Genomic DNA, 4,320 nt, shown 5'->3' on the forward strand with positions numbered 1-4,320 from the left:
GTGTCTTCCTCAAAAAAAGGTAGGGAATGCCCATTTACTTTGGAAGCTCTCGATTCTGCTTTTGGATAATTTTTTTCGAGGCAAGGTGCGCAGCGACCCCGTTGCGCTAAGTAGCACTTGTCGTTAATTTGATGCCCCAAATTTATTATACTGTGTCTTCTGCGGGGACGGAATACGAATTAACGATTATTTCTCCGAAGAAAAGTCACCGACTTTGTAACGGGGTTACGCGTACCCTGGTAACAGGTGTGTGTGACACACGAGATGTGCATGGTGTGACTGCACCCAAACAAGAATACAGTATGTGGCCAGATAGCCAGCCAGTCGTTATGCACGTATTTAGATCTTACTATATATATTTAGAAAAATCTAAACTTTTTAAATTGAGATAAAAAAACTAAATATAAATCAGCTTTGAATTTAAACCGATGAGTCAATTAGCCTTGGGAAGGCAATAATTACTCTTGGAGTAAACGGATCGGGATCGGCTAGCTCGTACTTTTCTAAGTATAGAACGAAAGGTCGGTGATCTAAATTACGCTTCCTCAAGCGCTAAGCTACGGCAGCCCCGCTGCAGACTTCATCTTTTCTGTGATCCCGGGAAGATAATATTGGGAGCCCAAGGGATGAAATAGTAATTGCTCGCCGGATGGTACTAACCAGCTGTGGTAATCTTTGAGAGCGCCTTAAAATGCGTTAATAGGGAGCCCGCGGTCAAAGTCCTTCTTTTTGCTTCCGGACAGCTCACGGGAAGCACATCCCATGAACTGTCCGCAACACACCGCGCCCGCTCCGAACAACGGATTTTCTCGTCGAGGAGTTGGGTGAGGTCGACTACGAGTCGGGGACTTCTTTCCCAGCATGATAAGAAGAGGAGGATGAAGTGCGTCAACGGCTTGACGTCAGATCAGCTCAAACTTGTGGACTCCGTGTCCGTTCCCCGACCTCCCAGTTTCAGGGGAAGTGGTATTATTGCCAAACGCCTCGACGAGGCACAGGAGCAGCAACTGGAGGCTGCACAGGGCGGCTCTCCTGCGCTCGAATCCACGTTTGGTCATAGACCCTCGTGTGAAGTACGGCCTCCGCTCGGCAGATCCCGCTACCGAAGCGAAGGACGCGATCATTTGATTGTTAGGCGTCATTGTAGTCGGCCCCCCGGCCACTACACAAACTGAGCTTGATTAGCGGAAACTCTCCGAGCTCGCCTATTGGTATTACGAGAAATCCCATTGGATCGATACCGCGCTCGACTTCGAGCTCAAAAAGAAAGCGCTCCTCTACCCGCAATGCGGACTATTCTTGTGGTGTTCGCCTCTGGCAAAACCGCTGCAGATGATGATGAGCTCTTTGAGCGATGGGTGCATCAGCACCGGAAAATTTCTTCGCTGTCTACCCTACAGCAAAGTCACAAGGAAGTGGACGAGCGCGTAGAGCGCCATGTTTGATTTGAGTTTGCTAAACTCAAGGCGCAATGCCGAGTTCCTGCGTATTGTTGCCCAGCGACACCTGGAATAATCCATCACGCTCCTGCGAGCTCTGTGGTTTCTCACACGGGTGAGTGTACGACCACAGCAGCTCATGGCCATAGCTTGAGCTCAGCTCATGACCCTCCGGCTTTCCGGGCTACCGCCGAGAAGCGCGGGGCTCGCGACGACAACAAGGCGTCATTGATCCTTCTGATCATAAGCATCCGCGACGTCTGGACAGTCTTGCTGAAGTGGCACCTCAAACTCTCACGAGTTCTCGGAGTTTGGGTATCCCCGCTTCTTTTCAAGATATTGGGTTAGACCCTATCGACGACGTCGGTCTACAAGGCGTTCCACGTGGTAGTGGACGCCACCATTCTCATTGAGAAGAGTCGGCGGCGGGCGATGACGACTTTCGTCGATCGCCGTCCGGTGACTCACGATGCACTTCGAGCGTTGGAGGACAAGGTCCGTCGTCATCGGCACTCAACCGAGCATCTTGCCGAGATCGCCTACCGCTGTGCGAAAGACCTCGAGAGCCCGGAGCGCTTTGTGCACCGACTGCATCACGTTGAGGATTATCCGTCTCTGTCGGAGCGGTTCCTAGCCGTCGAGCAGACGAATACATCACTTTGCGGGACGGTGGAGCGCCTTGCGCCGTTTAAAACAGAAAATGTTGCACTCAGTGCTCAGAACCAGTTGCTGGTTCGACTTCTGAGTGGTTGGCGCCAACGCTTCCGCGTTTACTTGCGCCGGATCTCAAGTGGGTGCGCACCCTTCTCGAAAGGTTTAGTGTATACACAAGGCCTCGCTTGACCACAACCTTAAGAGGTTCAATAAACCACAATCTCAGCATAGCTGAGATCCATTGGCTCCAGCCCGCTCGACGAGCTCTGAGGGTGTGCATTCCAACCAAGTCGTGCCGACTAAAAGTTGAATTCGGCATGCAATGCCACATTCACCGCTTTTTCAAAAGAAGACGGATGCACACGGAAGACTTCCATTCTGGCTACGCCAGTGCTTGAGCCTTCAATAAAGATGGTCACTGTGACCAACTCGGGGAGAGGATTGGCTGCTATCCGGGTCATCCGGAGACCGATAGTCGGACTGAGCGCGTAAATCACGTCGTTAAAAACGTTTTTCGTAGCGTCTGCACTGAGACGCCAAAGCACCGGAGCGCTATATTGCCAGTCGTGAGTTTGCTCAAATAAATGCAGTGCATTCATCTTTCGGCTATACGCCGTTCTAAGTGAACGAACTTGTTTACCCTCGCTTCGCGTTGGCGCCGCCATCCCATGGCTCATGGATTGGTGGAAAAGAATAGCCGAACGGCTAGCTAATGTAAATGTAAGGAAGTCGATGGCTTCTTGTCTACCAGACTGAGTGTTCTACGACACGTTCGTGATGCGATGGCTGAAAGCCATGACATGCATAAGGAATATGCAGATGAAAGCAGCAGAAGAAATGGAAAAATGCTTGAGGTCATGGTTTTATGAAATGCTAAAAGCATTCCTAAAGCTCCGTCCTAGTTCAGAGCTGCCGAGCAGCGTTTAAAAACCCGACCCGTCACCTTTAGACTGGTTGTCCGCGCGTCAAGGTTCATTAACCGACGTCCCGCTTCTTACCAGTATTCTGGTTTGTCGCGGTAAAACGATAAAACCCAGTAGGCGCAGGGCGAAATCTTGGGAAAGAACTGAATTCTGTTGTTTTTCAAAGAGGTAGAGGGCAACAGGAATTAAAAAATTTTCTAAAAAAATAAAAATGCCCAGCCTCGAAGAACTCCGAGCTCTCGAACACGGAATGTGATGCAAGCCGGGCTTGCTGGTCGAAATAGCGACCATCATTGGCTCTCAAATGCCATGGAAGACCCTTATCGGTTCCGGTGCGTCGGGTAATTATGCTTGACGCTCCAAGATCAAAAGAAGTCAGCTGTATGCTGAGGCGCTGGAAGCGCGGTTGAGTGACACTGTCACTGTTCGCTTAGCTACGAGGACTTGTGTCACTGTGCCGAGGGTCCCTGTGGACCTCGGTGTCAAAGTCTCTTGACTTCGATAGCGTGAAACGCTTAGTCTTAGACTTGGATGCATGGTATGACCTCATCCTATATATCTTAATCTGCGATTCTTTATCAGAGTCTTACCAATTAGCAACAACTTTTCTGTTATGGAACGCCAAGCTTATTATAAAAATGTTAGTATCAGTTCAAGAAAAATGTCTAGCGCACGGTGATTTCCACGTATCTGGTAGCATTACTGCCAACTAAATTGATGTCTGTTCAAGGTAAAGACTGTCAACGCTCATCGACAAAATGTAGCAGATCATCAGCTCAATCTCAACACCTATCCAATATCATCAGCATGATTGGAACACCATGAGCCTTGGATTGATTGGAGATTAAATACTTTTGCGCACGTCTCCAGGTGGAGTTTTGGTGAGTCAAGAACCCACCACTGCTAGGAAGCAGAAGCGCTGTTGGCGCGGGAACACGACCGTGACGGTCAATGTGCTGGGTATCGGTATATCCGAATTTTTGAGCACCAAAGGTGTTTAAGACAGGAGTCTCGAGCGTGGCTCGCGAGTAGCACGAAAGCAACTGAGCGCTGCCCAAGTTTTTGGAGCAGTCGCTGCATGCCAAGAGTGGCATGGTCGTACGAGGTATGAGGCATCAAGGGCGAGGCCCTGGTGATGCGCGTGGAGTGTCACGTAATCCACTGAGCACTGCTCACGTTTTAAAGCAGTTGCAGCATGCCAAGGGTGGCATGGTCGGGCGAGGTTCGAGGCATCCTGCGCAAGGCCCTTCTGATGCGCGTGGAGTGGCAAGTTATTCACTGAACGAAGACAGCGGAAATAGCAG

This window comes from Plasmopara halstedii (genome assembly GCF_900000015.1).
Source record: "Plasmopara halstedii genome assembly, contig: Scaffold_2881, whole genome shotgun sequence".
Lineage (NCBI taxonomy): Eukaryota > Oomycota > Peronosporomycetes > Peronosporales > Peronosporaceae > Plasmopara > Plasmopara halstedii.